At 39.9% G+C, this 20,596-nt stretch overlaps 1 long non-coding RNA gene across 1 annotated transcript; it reads left to right on the top strand.

Annotated features, from left to right (window-relative positions):
• Nucleotides 1–3,788: 3,788 nt before the first annotated feature.
• LOC139360044 (uncharacterized) lies at nt 3,789–8,920 on the top strand. The gene is made up of 3 exons (XR_011616981.1): nt 3,789–5,176; nt 6,106–7,116; nt 8,002–8,920. It is a non-coding gene; the product is annotated as an uncharacterized lncRNA (long non-coding RNA).
• The last annotated feature ends 11,676 nt before the right edge of the window (nt 8,921–20,596 follow it).

The raw sequence follows: 20,596 nt of genomic DNA, 5'->3' as shown, positions 1-20,596 counted from the left end.
GGGTTTCCCCACTCAGTCTATTAACCTTAGATCAAACCCTTTTTGTCCAATCATATTCCCATATGGATGTCTATATTTTGTTGAACCTAAGCATAAAAAATGGACAATGTCCCCTGTATCTTTGGGTCTTCATTCTGAAGGCTCATGTGTACACACGTTAAAGAAAGTTGTATGCTTTTTCTCTGACATAGCCAGCAAGTCAGAGGTGGCTTTTGGCAGAAGGCCTTAGTTCTTCCCCACGGGGCCTCTTAAAGAGGCTGCCTAAGTTGTCTTGCAGTCTGCAAGCCAACTTCCTCAGTCTGAGGGATACAAGAGTGAAGGTAGGAGTGACAATGTCTTTTATGACTTTGCCTTCATCCATCTACACTTCCACCACATTTCATTTGTTAGAAGCAAGTAAATAAGTCCAGCTCATATCCAAAGAAAGAGGAAAAGCCTACTGAGGAGAGGAATTTTAACATATGTCAACAAATTTGTGGACATATGTTAAAACCACCACAAGAAGCTCCCATTTCAAGCTATCATAGGTTGACTTCCTTCAGGTTTGGAAGGACTCAGCTTTAACCTGACTACATCCAGTCTGAGTCCCTTGGTGTGGTCCCTTTCTGCAATAGTTATATTGTTTCTGAATTGCTTATTCCTGCCTACCACCTTATCTTTGCTTCAACAGCACAGGGCTGCATTTGACCCTCTTTTGAGGACCCCTTTCTTCCTGAGTAGTTGTTAGTTTATCTATTCATTTATTTATTTGTTCTTTTGCTTTCCCCTTTTTCCTTCCTTCTTCTTTCCTTCCTTTTTTACTTCCTTTCTTCATCAATTATCTGTACACAGATACTGTGAAGAGTGAAAACATACACAAGACATGCTTAAAAGGTATTCTGACTTAGAGATTCTCATTCATAATATAATTACACTCATCAGCCAAGCAAATTCACCAAATATCTGAATCTGGTAACCATAGATTCGGATTTCAAGATATTTGTATTATAGTAAATCTAGGCATTGACAGCATCAAACATATTCTTCCAGAGTGAAAAGTCCTAACAAATTAAGCTCTTTGGCTTGTAATGAATACAGACAAAGACAAGGAAGGGGAAGGGGGAAACTGAGTTTAGGGATTTTGTGGGGTGCTGCTAGGGAGTTAAAGAAATTCTTGGAAATCAGAAGGGGACAAATTTAGGGAAAAAGCAGAGAAAAATTCTCTGATTAAAAGAATGTTCTAAGACATTGAAGTATTGGCAGAAGAACAGACGAATAGATAAATGGAATGGAAAAGAGAGGCTAGAAATAGACTCAGACAAATATAGTCAACTGATCTTTGATAAAGGAGCAAATGCAATTCAATGGAAAAAGGATGGTCTTTTCAATAAATGATGTTGGAACGTCTGGACATCCACATACAAAAAAGAGAAAAATGAATCTAGACCTAGAGCTTATGCCTTTCACAAAACTTACTCAAAATGGAATAGACTATATGATACAAACTATAAAACTAGAAGATCACATAGGAGAAAATCTAGGTGACCTTGGATTTGGCATGAATTCTTAGATACCACACCAAAAGCATAAAAGAAAAAAAGGGTAAGTTGTACATCATTAAAATTAGAAACTTCTGTGCAAAACACCACTGTTTAAGGAAAAAAAAAATAAGCCACAGACTGGTAGCAAATCTTTGCAAAACACATAGAAAAGGACTGTTATCAAAAATATACAAAGAACTCTAAAAACTTACCAGTAAGGAAACAAGCAAACCAATTTTTAAAATCTAAACAGACAGCTCACCAAAGAAGACATACATATGGCAAATGGGCATATGAAAGGATTCTCAATATATTAATTATTAAGGAATTTCAAATTAAAACAGCAATGAAATATTACTACCTGACTATTAGAATGGCCCGAATCGAAAACACTTGACAATACCAAATGCTAGTGAAGATGTGGAGCAATAGGAACACTCATTCATTCCTGGTGGGATTGCAAAATGGTACAGCCATGTGAAAGACCATTTCTTACAAAATTAAGCATACAAATAACCCCATTAAAAAGTAGCAAAAGACCCGAACTTCTCAAAAAAAGACACTTCTCAAAAAAAGTACTTCTCAAAAAAAGACATTCGAGTGGTCAAAAAACATGAAAAAATGCTCAACATCACTAATCATCAGAGAAATGCAAATCAAAACCACAATGAGACACCATCTCCCACCAGTCAGAATGGCTATTTTTAAAAAGTCAAATAACAACAGATGCTGGCAAGGCTGAAGAAAAGGGAATACATTGTTGGTGGGAATGTAAATTAGTTCAACCAGTGTGGAAAGCAGTTTGGAGATTTCTTAAAGAATTTAAAACAGAAGTACTATTCAACTCAGCAATCCCATTACTGGGTATACATAAAAATACAAAAAATTAGCCAGGTGTGGTGGCAGGCGCCTGTAGTCCCAGCTACTCAGGAGGCTGAGGCAGGAGAATGGTGTGAACCCGGGAGGCAGAGCTTGCAGTGAGCCGAGATGGCGCCACTGCACTCCAGCCTGGGCGACAGAGCAAGACTCCGTCTCAAAAAAAAAAAAAAAAATCTTCCTATCAAAAAGATACATGCACTTGTATGTTCGTTGCTACACTAGTCACAATAGCAAAGACATGGAATCAACCTAGGTGTCTATCAGCAGAGGATTGCATAAAGAAAATGAGGTACATACACACCATGGGATACTATGCAACCATAAAAAAGTATGAAATCATGTCCTTTGCACCAATATGGATGCAGCTGGAGACAATCGTCATAAGCAAATTAACACAGGAACAGAAAACCAAATACCACATGTTCTCACTTATAAGCAAGAGCTAAACACTGGGTGCTCATGGATCTAAATATGGTAACAATAGAAACTGGCAACTATGGCCGGGCATGGTGGCTCATGCCTGTAATCCCAGCACTTTGGGAGGCCAAGGCAGGCGGATCACAAGGTCAGGAGTTCGAGACCAGCCTGGCCAATATGGTGAAACCCCGTCTCTACTAAAAATACAAAAATTAGCTTGGTATGGTGGTACGTGCCTGTAGTCCCAGCTACTCAGGAGGCTGAGGCAGGAGAATTGCTTGAACCTGGGAGGCAGAAGTTGCAGTGAGCCGAGACCGCCCTGCTGCACTCCAGCCTGGGGGACAGAGCGAGACTCCATCTCAAAAAAAAAAAAAAAAAAAAACCTTTTTAATTGATTAATACCCATGCTAAACAAAGTCCCCAGTTCTGGAATATTTTATTTGAAGCACTAATACTTTCATTCAAACCAGATTTTAAGGTCCTCCTTCCTTAGGATTGTCAATATTCATATTTTAAATAAAATCTTCATTTGGCAAATTAAAACCATTGCCTCCTGGAAAATGAGTTAATGGTGTTACAGGGATCCATCCAGGTGCTATGTAAGGGGAAAATCTCTTTATGCTTCAGACCCCAACAGAAGTGACTCTTCCCAACAAAGATGTATTAATAGTTAAAAATAGGGCGGGCTCGGTGGCTCATGCCTGTAATCCCAGCATTTTGGGAGGCCGAGACAGACGGATCACCTGAGGTCAGCAGTTCAAGACCAGCCTGGAAAACATGGTGAAACCCTGTCTCTACTAAAAATGCAAAAACTAACTGGGACACGGTGGTGCACACCTGTAATCCCAGCTACTCAGAAGGCTGAGGCAAGAGAATGGCTTGAACCCAGAAGATGGAGGTTGTGGTGAGCCAAGGCTGCACCATTGCACTCCAGACTGGGCAACAGCCAAACAAAACTCCTTCTCAACACACACACACACACACACACACACACACACACACACACACACACGAAGTTCTCAGCACAGGAAGGCATGCTGGAGAGAAGCAAAGACTTGCTTGGTACAACTGAGGAACTTAGATTCAATTCCTAAAGTAAATGTTCATATTTCCAGATGTCAAGACTAAAAACTGTCTGCAAATCCAAATCCATAATCTCTCATCTGAAACCCTTGAAGCAGTTGTGTTTCAGAAATCAGAATTTTCAGGATTTTAGAAAGGACACTATGAAAACCCAACTAACGTGGAACACCGCTTGCAGGACGTGTAGCAACGTCTCATATAAAACAAATTAAAACTTCCGCCACCAATTATTAGTAATGTCCTATATGAAGGGGTAAGGAGTGTGACTAGCCTCTCTCTGACTCAAGCATGGTTGTACAGGCAAATCAGAGCAGGAGAGGGCAGTTTCGCCACCAAATGAGATTCATTTTCAGAGTTCTTGGACTTTGGAATTGTGGATAATAGACAGTTGCTATAGTAAAGAGATCTAACACAAGAAAATGATACGTTAGTGTAGCGGAGGGTAGGAAACAAGAATGTGGGAAAGAGGAAAATATTAGCAGACTCTGAAAGAGGACAACAGACCACACAGGCAAACTAATCATTTTCTTAACCACAGTGGCTGAAGGTCTTCGTGACATGGAACTGGAAGTTGGTTTCTGAAACAACTGCATTTCTTTAAAATTACTCTGTAACAGGAAGAAAAGCAGCCCTCTCCCACACATTTGAGGACCTGAGAATGATAGATGCCCACCCCAACTCTCTTTCTTTTAGAAAGCTTACCTGAAAAACTGTCTAAAAATTCAATACAACACCAAAACTAGACAGAACAAACTTTTTATTTTAGAGCCTTTGATAGGCTTAGGAATGAGCATTACTAGGGGCTTTGTTCTTTAATATATTCCAAGGCACCGTCTGAAAAAAGCAAAGGGAACAAAGGCAAGTGCCTCCGTTTTTGATCTTTTACTTAACTGTATTTTTTGGCTGGAGCAAGCATCCTGAGTATTTTGCAGATAGAAAAAGGTATATGAATGTATTATACTGGCATTTGTGTGAGAATCAATGTTTGTCCTGGGGAGCGTACTCTGTGTGTGTGTGTGTGTGTGTGTGTGTGTGTGTGTGTGTGTGTGTGTGTCTAATTGATATATGTACTAGTTACCCATTGGAAGTTCTGAAAGGATGAAGAAACATGTTTGTGTCTGCAGTTGCCATGGAGACCACAAAGGGGAGTCAACTTGAAGTGGCAAAGGTGAAAATGGACTGTTCTTTGATGCTGAGAGTTGCAAGGGCCCCTTGGTTTGAGCTGCTCAAATTCCAATATCCCAGCTCCACTCCTCACTGGTGCTGCTGAAGACTGAGTAAGTTAGACTTAGGAAACCTCGTGCTGAGGATTACCACATCCCACAAGCTACTCAAGATGGTGATGGGGTTCAGGACATGCTACCTCAAAATATGGCATCTTGGTTGGCATTTGAGGAAACAGCAGAAGCAAGATGGTTACTGTGATCTTCTCCTGCCCTTCCCCTCTAAAGACAGGCCATGAAAGAATTCTCTGGCCTTCCACTGAAGTAGGTCATAATGCCCTCATGTGCCATATACCTGTTTAAAAAGTAAAGTAGAGGTTCCTCTTCAAAGACTTTCCTCCCTAATTAGGAATAAATAGTAACCTCTCTAAGAATCAAAATTTATTCAAAGACCCATGCTAACATTCTTAAATATCTGCTAGCCATAATAAAGAAATCAATGTACTTTATATTCTCAGCTCCCACAATGTAGCCTAAATATTTGCCCTGGCATGCTTATACTGTTCCAAGCAAGCATTAGGTCATAGCCTGTTCCTCTTCCTTATTCAAAAGTGTTTTTACCTTTCTCAGCATTCCACAAGTTACTTCCTCCTTCCTTTGTTCTTCTCTACCTTTGCCTCTTTTAAAAAGTTCTAAGTTGCTAGCTGAACGGGACAAATACAGAATGTGAGGTCCCGTTCCAGCCAGTGGAAACCAGACGCAGCAGTAGGGTGGATGCGTCAGGTTATAAATGACCCTGTCTCCTTTGTTCAGTGTACTCTCTTGGCAAAACTGCTGGTGAGTGTATCCTTTCTGCAGGCAGTAAAAATGGCCTTACTAAATAAATTAATGTTCAAGTGGTATTTCTTTACGGCATGGGGAACAAGTATTTCAAACACCTGGAAGAAAGGAATGTCACACTGGGGCACACCGAAGAATCTGAACAACCAGGCCTTGCTAAGTTCTCCCTAGTTTATTACCATTACATCATTTCCTTTTGAAAGTTGCACATACCAGGATGAAAGCACTTTCGTCAGACCCAGACAAAATAGAACTGAGAAGGCCTGAAGGAGCAGAGGCTCATGCTACGTGTCTGAGAAAAGAACTGTTTCCAAGGGCTCTCTAAAAACCCTTCATGCATCTTTTGCTTTGATAAGGCTCATCACTAGACATCCTTTAGGACTGCAGTAATTCGGGTAAGACGCACTCGGAAGAACACTTGCTGAGTAATGGCATCTTCGCCAACGAACTGACAACAACTCTGGCTTTGACCCTCCAGAACTAATAAACTCTGCTTCTAAGCAGCTTGTTTAACTTTCTTTTTGCTAATAAAACTTCTGCTTTACCCTTCTCTCACAGAATGCACTGGTGGCTTGCATTTACTTCATGCATCCTAGATTATAATCCTTATTTCTATTCCCGACTATTCTCAACATATTTAGAGAGAATTTTTTTCTAGTGTCTTTCTTTTTCAGGTTGACACTTTTGTCCCCTAATCTTATTTCTCCACAACTGTCCACCTTTTCATCCAATTTAATATAAAAATACAGAAACTTCCCTGTTTCTTTGGGTCACATTTCTTGAGGGTTCCCACATAAATAAATTTGTGTGCTTTTCTCCTGTTAATTTATCTTTTATTACAGGTGCCTCAGCCATGAACTTAGCAATGAGTGAGAAATCTTTTTTCCCCTACAATGGCAAGGTGGGAGTTGATGGGGAGGGATGGCAACCTAGAGCCAAATTATCAGCCTCTATCAGGATTTACAAAAAAAAAAGGGGGGGTAGGCTTCTAAGAAGACTCTCTCAGAGAAAGTTGTGAACTGGAAGACAGGGGAGGGAGGCTAGGATTTGAGGAGTTGCACAAGGTGGACCACTTTTGAGAGATTAAATTTTTGTGCTTTTCATTTGGACTACAGGGAAAATTAAATGAAGCTATTACTGATGTGGGAGGAATAGCTTCCTGTAACAGGAGACTGTGGCTTCCTATAACAGGAGACTATCACAGTTACCAGCAGGTATGTGAACAGTGGCCCACTGCAGAGTTGGGAGCAGAAATGAATCAAATTTCCTCATTTCCTATTATTCTGGAGCAGTGCTTCTCAAAATGTAACGTGCATATGAATCACCTGAAGATGTTATTGTTGAAATGCAGTAGATCTGGGGTAGGGCCTGAGTTTGCATTTCCAACAAGGCCCCAGATGATGCCAGAGCTGCTGCTCCTCCAAGCACACTTTGAGTACACTCAGACAATGACCACTGAACAAGGGAAGGCAGCCAACTCCAGATACAAGTAGGGGAAGCAGCATGTTGGGTACCTAATATTTATCCATTGTTCTATGGTGAGATAATTATGGTTCTTTGATCTCAAAAAGCCCGTCATTATCTTAAAAAAAGGCTAAATTAATGATGCCTCTAAGATATTACTATAGATTGTTATTTGGAGCAGGGACTCATTTGACTATTTTCTTTGAGATTTAGTCTCTCAAAGTGGACAAAAATTTCTCTAACTAGTTGCTGGCAGTGTTTACTAGTCATTGCATTAACAGAGGCAACAATGGTCAGAAATTATTACTGGGATATTGAAACCACCTTGCAAACATTGTGACACTGAGAGAAGTCTAGCATGGCTGACTCCATCTTGCTTCTAGCCTCATAGGCTGGCTGTCCTCACTCATTCCTGGGCATAGGCCCATCAGACCATGGGAGGAATTTAGTTTAGTTTAACTTGGAAGCAAAGTACCTCCCTAAAGTTGACCCCCTCCCTGTTCAGGGACTGAAACCACATTTGTAAGACTAATAAAAGATCACAAGATTAAGATGATGGGAGGAGCCCAAATTCTGCTACAATATAGGCATAGTTAAATGCTAACCAACCATTATTCCCTGGCTTGCTTTTCTAGAATCCCTTACTGCTCAGGAGTCATAAAGCTGGAGGTCACAAGATTTGTAACTTTCCCAAGTGCTCCTATAGATGACATCACTATTGTCAAACCTAAGATTGGTCTTTGAGATATTTTTTAGACTTTTGCATTCTGATGACCAACTGATTCCACCTGGACTCATATGAAGGAACTGACTCAACTGGTGACTCCCACCCAGAAACTGACTCAGCACGCCAAAACCATTTGGGCACTCCTATGATTTCATTCCCAGCCAATCTGGAGCATCCATTCCCTACCCCCCTGCCCACCAAATTATACTTACAAACTGTAGCCTCCAGGCTCTCAGGGAGGCGGATTTGAGAATTAATCTCCTGTTGTTCTGCTTGGCTGGCCCTATGATAATCAAACTTTTTCTCTGCTGCAATACCACTGTCTCAGTGAATTGGCTTTATATGTGAAGTGGGTTAGATGAACCCATCAGGTGATTACGATATTTGTAATTCCTAATAAAAACTACAAGAAGGTTAGAATTTTCTGGGATGAGCCAAATTAAGAAAAAAGAAAAAAAGAAATTCCAAATTATAGGGATTATCAGACAACATTAGCAGAGATTTTCATCATGTTACTATTATCCTAAAAACATCACCTGGATTGTAGCCTTGTGAAGGCATGAGAAGAGAACCCAGTGAAACTGTGCCTGGACTTCTGGCCTATAGTGACTGTGAGATAATAAAATGGGTGTTTTTCTAAGTCATTAAATTTGTGGTAATTTGTTGCAAAACAATTCTATGAAGCAATAGAAAGCTACTATATTTACTGAACTTTTTTTCCTACCAATTCTAATCTGTTAAGCCTACTGAATGAATTTTTAATTTCGACTGTTGTACTTTTTTATTCTATAATTTTTCTTTAGTTCTTTATTATAGTTTCCATTTCTCTGATTATTCATTAAAACCATATTTTCTTTAAGTCCTTGGTATGTTTATGTTTATAACAGCTTTTTAAAAGTGTGTATTTGTTAAATCCAATGTCTGAGCTATCTCAGCATCTGTTCGACTTTCTTTTCTTAGCTCTTGCTCTTCTTTGCATGTCTGTTAATTTTTTTTATTGTTTAGTAGACATTGTTGGTGATACATTTTATAGATCCTGAATTTCAATATGTCATTCTCTAAATAATGTTAAGCTACGCTTTTAAGCTGTTAATGATGGTTGATCACTTTCAAGTTGCATGGGCTTCCTCAGGGAAAATCTGTGGAAGCCCCAAGATATTTACTAAGCTCACAGAAATCAAATTCCAATCTCTGTTTACCCAGTAGATTTTGACAAGGCTTTGTTTTAGAGGCTTTTTTTTTTAGAGTGATCTAGAATAGGCCTTGCTCCAGGACATAATCCTCATCCCTAAGGCATGGCCTTTATAAATTCCTGGGATATTAATGAGGTCACTCTACTCTGGCTGGAACTCAGTTTCAATGTCTGTCAGCACTGTTCGATTTCTCATATTGTTCCAAACTCAACTGTACAGCAGCAACTCTCTGGTAAGACTCCCAAAGGTTCAATCTGTGCCTGTACAACCCAGTCCTCAGATAAAAACAAAGAGATCCCACAAACACATACCTGCACCCCCCATTTTGCACAGATGCCTCCTTCCCCATTCCCAGGCCTACCAATTCCAGGCATCTTGGCAACCCAAACTCTGATCTCTGCCTCCTTAGCTCAAAAAGACCACTCATCTTGGCAAAGGCTCCACCTCCCTATGCCATAGCCTGGAAATCACCCCCAGACAGAGATTCTAGATGAATATAGAGCTTATCTTATGAGTTTTTCTTATTTCAGTGATCACAGTCTTCTACCTGTTACCCAATTTATAAAACTGTTGCCTCATATGATTTTATTGTTTTCATTCAGCAAGAGGCCTAGTCTGGTACTAGGTACTCAGACATGGCTAGAAGCAGAAATCTTTTTTCATCCCTTTTTAAAAACTGTGGCAAGAACACAACATGAAAGTTATCTTTTTAACACATTTTTAAGTGTACAATATAGCATTGTTAACTATAGGCACGAGGTTGTACAGTAGAGCTCTGGAATTTATTCATCTTGCATAATCCAGGCTTTATGCAGATCGATTAGCCACTCGTAATGATCCCTTTCTTCCAGCCCCTGGCAACCACTATTCTACTGCCTGCTCCTGTGAGTCTGACTACTTTAGCTACCTCATGTAAGTGAAATCATGCAGGATTTATCCTTCTATAACTTAGCATAACGTTTTTAAGGTTTATTCATATTGTTGTATATTATGGGATTTCCTTCCCTTTTTCAAGGCTGAATAATATTCCATTGAATGTATATACCACATCTTTTAAATCCATTAACCTATCCATGGACTCTTATGTTGGTCCCACACCTTGGCTATTATGAATAATGCTGCAATGAAGATGGGAGTGCTAATGTCTCTTCAAGATCCTGATTTCTATTCTTTTGGATAAATGCTGAGAAGTGAGATTGCTGGATCATACGGTTGTTCTATTTTTAATTTGTTGAGGAAAATGATTTCATCGATATTACACCAAAATCACAGGCAACAATCATAAAAATAAGCAAGCAGGACAACATCAAACTGAAAAGCTTCTGTACAGCAAAAGACACAACAGAGTAAAAGGCAACCTGTGCAATGGGAGAAAATATTTGCAAACCATATATCAGATAAAGAGTTAATTTCCAAAATATATAAAGAACTATGACTCACTCACAAGAAAACTAATAACTCATTTTTTTAAATGGGCTAAAGACTTAAATAGACGTTTTCTTTCATCCTTCCTTTTAAAATGATTGTTTTTATTATCAATTTTAACATTGAAAAAGCTCTTGTTTTCCAACTTTTCATAGCCTATGATGCAAAGGCTCATCAAGTGTTTTAAACTTGGAATAGGTTTTTTGTATATAAAATCAGAGTGTATATATGCAACAAAAAGTGCTGGAAAGCACTATTACTGCTTTGTCGTTTCTTTAAAGTATCATTATGACACGTGTACCATTATAAAGTATTTCTCAGGCTGGTATATATCACACAAAAATCTTATCTTTTGATACAGTCTGAGTGGCCAGATCAAGGTCACTTTAACTCATTGCTATTTCTTAATCCTGCAATGAGCAATGGGTGGTAAGAAAGGGAAGGAAAGATGGTTAGGTAGTCTGCCAACATACTGGTCCTCAGATGAGGGGAAAGGGAGGTAGAAGTATGGGGCTAAGGAAGAAGGTGACCCAGCAGCTGCCAGCGTGCCAGCCAAATGCACCAATGAGAGCCAAAGTGGACAAACAGAAGCTTGGGTCCTCTGATGCCCCAGGAGGAAGGGAGGAAAAGAACATGATTTTCGTCCCTGATGCCAGCCAAATGTGACATCCAAGTTGAGCATATCCTTCCCAAGTTCAGGAGTCCATGTAAATCAGGGATATTAAACTAAGGACTGACGATTACTACTGTCACAACAGCACTTACATGTCAAAACAGGCGTATCTTCACTAATGTGCTTTTTAATGTTTTCTTTTAAAACACTTGTTACATTAAGAATTGACACCAGGCGGGCATGGTGGCTCACACCTGTAATCCCAACACTTTGGGAGGTCAAGGCAGAAGGATTGCTTGAGCCCAGGAGTTCAAGACCACAATGTGTAACACAGTGAGAGCCCGACTCTACAAAAAATTTAAAAATTAGCCAGGTGCGGTGGTGGGAGCCTGCAGTCCTAGCTACTTGGGAAGCTGAAGCAGGAGGATTGCTTGAGCCCAGGAGTTCGAGGCTGCAGTTAGCTATGATCTGGCCACTGCACTCCAGCTTAGAGACAGAGCAAGAATTTAAAAAAATAAAACAAGTAAACAATAAAGAATTGACACCAATATAAACCTATGATGCCATAATAATCATAAAATTCAAATATCGGCAAATGTCACTCTGTAACATAAAATTCAAATATCAGCAAATGTCACTCTGTAACTGAAGATTTAAACAAAATTAGCTGAAACATTCCTACCTACAAAGTGTAGGAGATCTAATGCTGTCTAAAGATTTCTGCAGCTTTCCCAGGGTTTACCTTCTCATGTGCAATTCTGGCTCATGGTTTCTGCTCTGGCAGGACTTACGAATCTCAGTGAGGTGTCGCCTCTTGTATACCAAACTAGATGTCAAATTCAACTGCTTGTCCTTGGTTTACACACACACATGCGTGCACACACACACACATGAACTCATACAAGGCATTCATGTGTATAGCAGAGTTTACTGAGGTTTGGAGTTGACAGAGGCATGCACAATTCTGCATTTCCAACAACTTGAAAATTAGAGGAAGCCTGTGTTTCGATTTCCTTTGGCTACCTTGCCATGTTGTTCGTGGCCTGCATACCTCCAACACCATCCTCCTCCCAGAGGAACACTTCCTCAGAAAATCCACAGAAATTTAATTTCCTCACTTTATTATGTAAAGCAATTAAACTCAACCATGCTCTTTAGTGATATCAAGGGGAAAAAAGCAGTTCCCAAACTAAGAAATGGAAGAACTGTGTATTCTGCACCTTTTGTAGCTTGAATAAAATAATTACAGGCAATAACCTGTTTAAAATATCACTGTATTGGCCCCATTTGATCTTTTCACGTTGATTGGCCTAATCAGCACCTCAGTCAGGGGATGAAACTTTGTTATTCCAATTAGTAGCACCACAGATGTATCTTCGTCATTTGCTTGTAGATGGTTTTTCTTTCTTGACTGGTAGATAGCTGCCTAGCATCTCAGACCACCTTACTGCAGACTTTTTTCAAACCACGGATAGGGTCATGATGAAATGACCTACAAATGTAGGAAATGAAACTGCAAACTATTCTTATATTAAAAAACATTAGCTGCCTATGCAATTATTCTCTTTCCTATTTCACCCCTTTATTATCAGTCTCTCTGTCTTATTATTTCTCTCTTTTTCTCTCTCCCTCCCATTTTCACTTTACAGGTTCCATTGACACTAGCAAATTAATAAATTCTGATACAAACTCAATATCTAATTTGTCTAAGGACAATGAACTCTTCTAAATAAATGATCAAAAGGCACATGGAAAGATGCTCAACATAATTATTCATGTAAGAAATGTAAATGAAATCCACTCTAAGTTACTACTCCATACCTATTAGAATGGCTAAAACTTAGACTTGACCATACCAAGTGCTGATGAAAATATGGAGGAATTCAAACTCTCATCTACTACTGGTGGTGATATAAAATGGCACAGCTACTTTGGAAAACACCAACAATTCCTAACATGGCTAAGCTTATACTTACTATATTATGCAGCAACTCCGCTCCCAGCAATTTGTCCAAGAGAAATGAAAACACATGTCTACACAAAACTTGTACACAAAAGTTCATAGCTGTTAGCTATGTACATTGTGATAACCTAAATCTGGAAATGACCTAAATGCTCAACTATAGGTAAATGAATAAATTGTAGTATATCCAAAAAGTAGAATACTATGTAATAAGAAGAAACAAACTATTGATACGGACTGCGACATGGGTAAATTGCAATGTAATTATGCTGAATGAAGGAAGACAGACAAAAAAAAAAAGAGTAGATGCTTAAAATTCCATGTACGTAAGGTTATAGGAAGTGCAAACTAATGCATAATGATAGAAAGCAGATGAATGGTTGAGGAGAAACAACAACGAAACAGGGAACTCTCGGCGGGTGGGTGGGTGGGTAAAAGATATGTTCATTATCTTGATTCTGGTGGTAGCTTCACAGGTGCACACATATATTAAAACTTATCGAATTGTAGATGTGAAATATGTGCAGCATACTACATGCCAACTAGTCATCAGCAGAGCTGTTAAAGATCTTGGCTATCCTCCGTAATCATTCCCTAAATGACAATAAGAGAATGTTCTATGGAAAAGAACTACCTATGTTTTCATCTTTGTTTCATTTTCTAAATACATTTGATATTGTGATAAAATGTGAATTATGGGTGATTTTTATTATTTTTAAATGAGTAAGTTTTTAAAATACCTATGAAATGCTATAATATACATTTATTTTTATTGGAATAGGTATTGGGCTCTGTAAGAGTTCTCAGGAAGTTTAGAAAATGACTCTTGTTATGAGTTAGATTGTGTCCTCCCAAAATTCATATGTTGAAGTCCAGACCCCAGTACCTCAGAACGTGACCTTATTTGGAAACAGGATCTTTATAGAGGTAATCAAGTTAACATGAAGTCATTAGGTTGGGCCCTAATCTAATAAGACTGCTGTCCTCATACAAAGGAGAAATTTGGAGACAGGCACAGATACAAGAAGCTGTGCGAACATGAAGACAAGTCAAGGCGAGAGGCCCGAAGCAGATTCTCCCTCACAGTCCTCAGGGGGAGCAACCCTGCAACACCTTGATCTTGACCTTCCAGCCTCCAGAACGGTGAGATAATGAATTTTGGTTCCTAAGCTATCGAGTTTGTGACACTTTGTTACAGCAGCCCTAACAAACTCATACAACACCACTGTGTAGCAGAGAGACAACATTCTCACCTGGAACTCAGGATCAGCTCTGGCATTTTTGAAAGAACTCATGAGGAAATTATCACTTGGACCACTCAGTAAGAAGCTAATTGCAGCAAAAATAAATATGTATGGCTTGAGAGGATTAATAATTCCTTAACTAAGTTACAAGGAAAAGAATGTCGGTGAACAGCAGTGATCCTCTGGTTCCTGTTACAAGTTTCTTAAGAGGCGACCGGGGAGAGTCACTGGAAAGAAGCTTGGGACTGAAAGGCAGCAGCTGACAGAACTTTACTTATGAAGAAACATACTTTTTAAAAAAAGTTATCATTATTATTTTGAGAGTCACAGTTTTACTCTGTCACCCAGGCTGGAATGCAGTGGCACGATCTCTGCTCACTGCAACCTCTACCTCCCAGGTTCAAGTAATTCTCCCGCCTCAGCCTCCCAAGTAGCTGGGATCACAGGCATGCACCACTACACCCAGCTAATTTTTGTATTATTAGTAGAGTCAGAGTTTCATCATGTTGGCCAGGCTGGTTTCGAACTCCTGACCTCAAGTGATCCGCCCACCTTGGCCTCCCAAAGTGCTGGGATTACAGGCGTGAGCCACTGCGCCTAGCCAGAAAGGTTTTTTTTTTTTTTTTTTTTTTTTTTTTGAGACGGGGTCTCTGTCACCCAGGCTGGAGTGCAGTGGCGCAATCTCGGCTCACTGCAACCTCCGCCCCTCCAGGTTTAAGCAATTCTCTGCCTCAGCCTCCGGAGTAGCTGGGATTACAGGCACATGCCACCACGCCCAGCTAATTTTTTTGTATTTTTAGTAGAGACAGGGTTTCACCATCTTGGCCAGGCTGGTCTTGAACTCCTGACCTTGTGATCCACCCGCCTCAGCCTCCCAAAGTGCTGGGATCAGAAAGTTATTTTTTTAATGTGAATGTAAATGTTAGTTGACAGGTAATACTAGATAACAGTTTGAATGTGCTTGTTCTCCTGCGTATTTCAGATATTATATTATATTATTTTTTAATAAATAGTTTAACTTATAGTGATCTTAAAAAGCTGCTATTGAACACCACTCATTATCAAAAATTAGATATTACATTTATAACCAAGAAAAGTCAGAGAAATAAAAATAAGATCAGAAGTTACAAATACAGCACTTACGCCCATGATTTTATTCATTTTGCTCATTAATGTTTAAAATAGTTAAAATAAAAAAATGGTTAGAAATAGTTAAAATACAAATTCAACATGGGTGAGAATAATAATCACCTCATAAATGGAGAGCTTCACAGTAGCTGACTTTTAAGAGCAATGCTCTCCTGTTTTTAATCCCACTTTCAGGGGTGCCTGAGAGCTATCTGAATGCTAATTGTGACTCTCATGCAAACAAGAAATTCAGCCTCCTGACAATGTTTTTTTTTTTTACCAGAAAAAATCTATCAGGTAGCTCAAAACAACAGCCATTAAATTGATGAAACACGTAATGTAACCTTTCTCCAATAAATTTCTATGAATCTAATTTTCTCGTATCATAGTCAATGACTTTTATTTGAAAAATGCAACAGAACATTTCCAAGTACCGGCCGTTTCTACCCAATCCCAGACAGCTGCTATCTGTTCTTGAAATATTGCTCTGAAAGTGAACAAGTGAAACTAGAATACATCCAGACCCTTCTCTTAATCAATTACTCCCCATGCTCCTAAGAATATTTTTAAAGGAAAGAAAGTGAAGGTTTCTCATCTCTTCCAGTCATCCCCAGAAGCCAGTGTAGTTCTTGTCCAACCTGGGTTTTTCAAGAAGTCTGAATGTCATAAAATGTGATGGCTCTCAGGAAAGACTCATACCCAAATCTCCTCCTACGTGGGTCTGCTATTGGTGATTGAATTTTCCACTGTTAAAGAAAAATGACTTTGCTTAAAGTACTGTCCTTTTTTTAAATGTAAAAAGATCCCAAGAAAACTAAAACTAAACAAAGGTCTATATTTAATGCCTCAGTTGATAAACGATAGCTGACAGAAGATACTGATTGGATGTAAATACACAAATGATACTTTATATCCGGCTAGAGCAGGGTTTCTCAATCTTACTGCTGTTGGAGCTAGATAAGTCCTTGTGCTGAAGTTGGGGATCTGCGCAGGAGGCTGTCCTGGGCATTGTTAAATATTTAGAAGCATCTCTGGACTCTAAACACTAGATACCAGTAGCAACTCCTCAGTTGTGACAACCAAAAATGTCTCCGGACAATTTTAAATGCCCCCTGGGAGCAAAACTTGATTGAGAACCACTGGACTACAGCTTTATATATAATGAGGCTACTAATACATGCAGTAACACAGAGGAATCTCAAAACCATTAGGATAAGTGAAAGAAGCCTTGCCTGAAAGAGTACTATTGTATGATTCCATTTATATGAAGTTCTAGAACAGCCAAAACTAGGCTATAGGGGAAAAAAATGGAACAGTGGTTGTCTATAGGTGAGTGGGTACAGGGGCTCATGGGATGAGATATGATGGGATTTTCTGGGATGATGATAATGCTTTATAGCTCAGAAGGAATTTGGGTTACACGTGCATGCATTTACCAAAAGTCAGCAAATATACACTTTAAGATTTGTGCATTTTATTTTATCTAAAGGAAAAAATAACACTAAAAAAAGTTGAACTAATGACATGGATGCTGAAGTATTTAGGGGGAAATATACTGATGTGTTCAATTTACTTTGCAATATATTAAAAAAAGTGACTTGGTGGATGAACAGAGGATGGATAGAGAGATATGTGATAAAGTAAAATGTTAATGGTAGAACCTTTGTATACAGTGGTATATGGTACACAATTTTTTTAAGTTGTTTAAATGTTTAAAATTTTTTCGTAGTAAAACACTGAGGAAAAAAAATTATGTGGCTAGTAAGTAGTGTTCAAGTTCCTAAGTCAGCAGCTTTATAAATATTTGTGCTGATAAAGCCAGCACTTTGCTCCCTCACTTCATCCACGTCTTCATTCAAACACCACCTTTTCAGTTATCTCTGACCCCCTTCTGTAAAATAATGCCACAATCCCCTGCCAAGTCCCCAACTTTGTCTTCTGCATCATCTTTCTTTATAGCACTTACCATAGCCTGACACATATTTATTTCCTATTTATCTCCTTCTGCCAGGACATAAACTCAATATGATCAGATTCATTGTCTGTTTTACACACTGTGGACTCCCCGAGGTCTAAAACCATGTTTGGTACACAGTAGAAGTTCGATCATTGTCGAACGAAAACAATGCTGAAAGGATCAAAATTTTTCATGTGCAATTGCTGTGTACAAGATGCTGGGCCAGACATACAAAGCAAGATTGGATATACTCTCTGTTCTCAAGGGATCTTCAGTCTAGTTGGGTGATGCAGGATGCTGATAAATAAGATAATCATAACACACAGCAGTATATGCTAAGTGCCAAAGGAAAGCTAAAGAACAAAGCACAAAAGACTCCTTGAAGGAGAGGAGACTTAAGCTTTCTCTCAGAGGAACAGTAATGACTGCCTGGTTTCCTTGGAAATTATACTTGTCATTATAAATTAATACATTAGGATGCCACTTTTGAGGGTTGTGTGATGTATCAGTTCCCATGAATTCACTCAACTTGATGGATGCTGGCATAATAACGCTGTGGGAGTTCCCAAAGCGTTACTGGGATAATGAGATGGGTAATGAGAGGAAGGGGTAATGAGAGGCAGAATTTGAAGACCCAGAATAACTAATAGAATTAGTCTCAGAAGAAGGAATGTGATTTACAGCCCAGGTAGAGAAATTTACTTGGGACAGGAAAAAGAGGATTTCTCCTTCTGAGCCTACAGGGGATGAAGTTGCTTATAAGACTAGAATTGAGTAGGCGGGAAACAAGAAGATAATGGTGTCTGTGCCTTCATTTTCCCTCTGAAAGGGGAAAAAGGACCTTGGTCAAAGCCTGAGTGTCCAGGAAATGGATAGAGGCAATACCACATCGTGGTGAAGAGATTCTGCAGACAGAATCCTGGTTAATGCCAATTCTGTTACTTAGCAGCCGTGTTACAGTAGGTAGACAAACATGAGCAGGACGGGAGGGGTCCCCCCAACCCACCCCCGATGGGAATAGCAGGTGACCATCAGGAGATGGTCAGGCAGTTCTTAAATGTCTATGTCTCTCTAAAATAATAATCGGTTGCAGCCAGCGCCAGAGAAAGGCAGTCTCCCAGTAGACAGAAAACACCTGAAACTGGTGATCAACAGCTTCCCGATAAGGTCTCAGGAACTGGGTGAGTGGGCTCAAGCATGTGCACGAAGAGGTAAAATAGTAGAGTTTAACTGGTATATGACCGTCCTCTAGGAACACTGGACTGGTGAGGAAAGAATGCGTTAAGTGAGCATGCGCACAACTTTAGTAAACACTGCACATGCGGCCCCTCCCATCTGCTGGCAGGCCACTGTGCGTGTGGACAGCCCGCCCCAGGGGAAGAATCAGGGGGGAAGTAACGCAACCCGGAAGCATGTCCAACGTGTGAAACCCTGAGTCAAAGGTCAAACTGCACTTGATCTCTAAAGTCACCTACCGGGCCCTCCTCCAAGTGTACTTTACTTCCTTTTGTGCCTGCTCTAAAGCTGTTTAATAAACCTTCACTTCTGCTCTAAAACCTGCCTGGGTCTCTCAGTCCGCCTGATGCCCCTGGTCAAATTCTTTCTTCTGAGGGGCCACATGACTCAGATACATTCCCTAGTGGTAACAGCTATGTGAGCCTAAGCAAGTTATATAACTTATCTGTGCCTTAATTTTCTCATCTATAAAATACAGATGTGAGATTATAATAGTATCTCCTTCACAGGGTTGTTAATTTAAATAAGTTAATACATGAGAAGTGTTTTGAATAGTGCTTGGCACATAGTATTGTTCGGAGGTCTGAGGAGAGTAGGGAAGATTCGTGAGAACTTCGCAAGAAAGCATTAAGAGAGGAAGGTTAGGCCAGGCATGGTGGCTCACACCTGTAATCCCAGCACTTTGGGAGGCTGAGGTGGGTGGATCACCTGAGGTCAGGAGTTCAAGACCAGCGTGGCCAACATGGTGAAACCCCATCTCTACTAAAAACATAAAAATTATCTGGGTGTGGTGGAGGGCCCCTGTAATCCCAGCTACTCAGGAGGCTGGGGCAGGAGAATCACTTGAACCTGGGAGGCAGAGGTTGCATTGAGCCCAGATTATGCCATTGCACTACAGCCTGGGCAACAAGAGTGAAACTCTGTCTCAAAAAAAAAAAAAAAAGAGAGAGAGAGAGAGAGGAAGGTAAAATGAATTTTCTCTGATGTCCAAATGAGGTCATAGACTGTAGATTAATTGTTGTACTAATCTAAAGACTTAAACTTTCTGTAGAGTCAATCAGCCCCCAGTTGTTGGAGAATAGAAAGTAGACTTTAAGATGTAGCCAAGATTGAAGGCCTACAAAATGAGTTGTGTGGAACCATAGTGGATCTACGAGCTGAAAATGCTGGAGAAAGGAGTAGTTCAACTGGTCAACCTGAACACACAGGTCTAACAGAGAAGGTTGTAAACATGTGAGTTCGGGGCGTGGGGTCTTACACTCATGGAAGTCACCCAGGGTGGCAGCAGGAGTGAGGGTAGAAAGGAAGATTTGATTCTGGGGTGACAGTCATCATGTGTATGGGAGACTCCTGATGTTCAATCAATGGCGACAACAGGGAAAGGTGCGGAGAGGTGACGTTGTCCATAGAGAGTGGTTAAAAGACTGGGGTCATTTAGGGAGAGCAATTAGCTCTTTCAGGCCTCACGGAGTGGTATTCCTGGAGTGGCGGACAGGAGAGCGAGAGTGTTATGGACTGAATTGTGTGCCCGTCTCCCCCAACTCGTCATATGTTGAATCCCTAATCCCTAATGTGACTGTATTAGGAGATAAGGACTCTAAAGAGGTAATTAAGGTTAAATGAGGTCATTACCTCATTTTGCTCATACAGGGCCATTACATGCCAGTCTTTTTGGCCTAATGTCACAACCTGCCTCAGACCCAAAGGATAGTAGCATATAAAGCCTTCCCTGTGTGTTCCTCCT

This window comes from Macaca nemestrina, chromosome 19 (genome assembly GCF_043159975.1).
Source record: "Macaca nemestrina isolate mMacNem1 chromosome 19, mMacNem.hap1, whole genome shotgun sequence".
Classification (NCBI taxonomy): Eukaryota; Metazoa; Chordata; class Mammalia; order Primates; family Cercopithecidae; genus Macaca; species Macaca nemestrina.
Note: the sequence above shows the minus strand (reverse complement) of the source record. Positions and strands in the feature narration are given on the sequence as shown.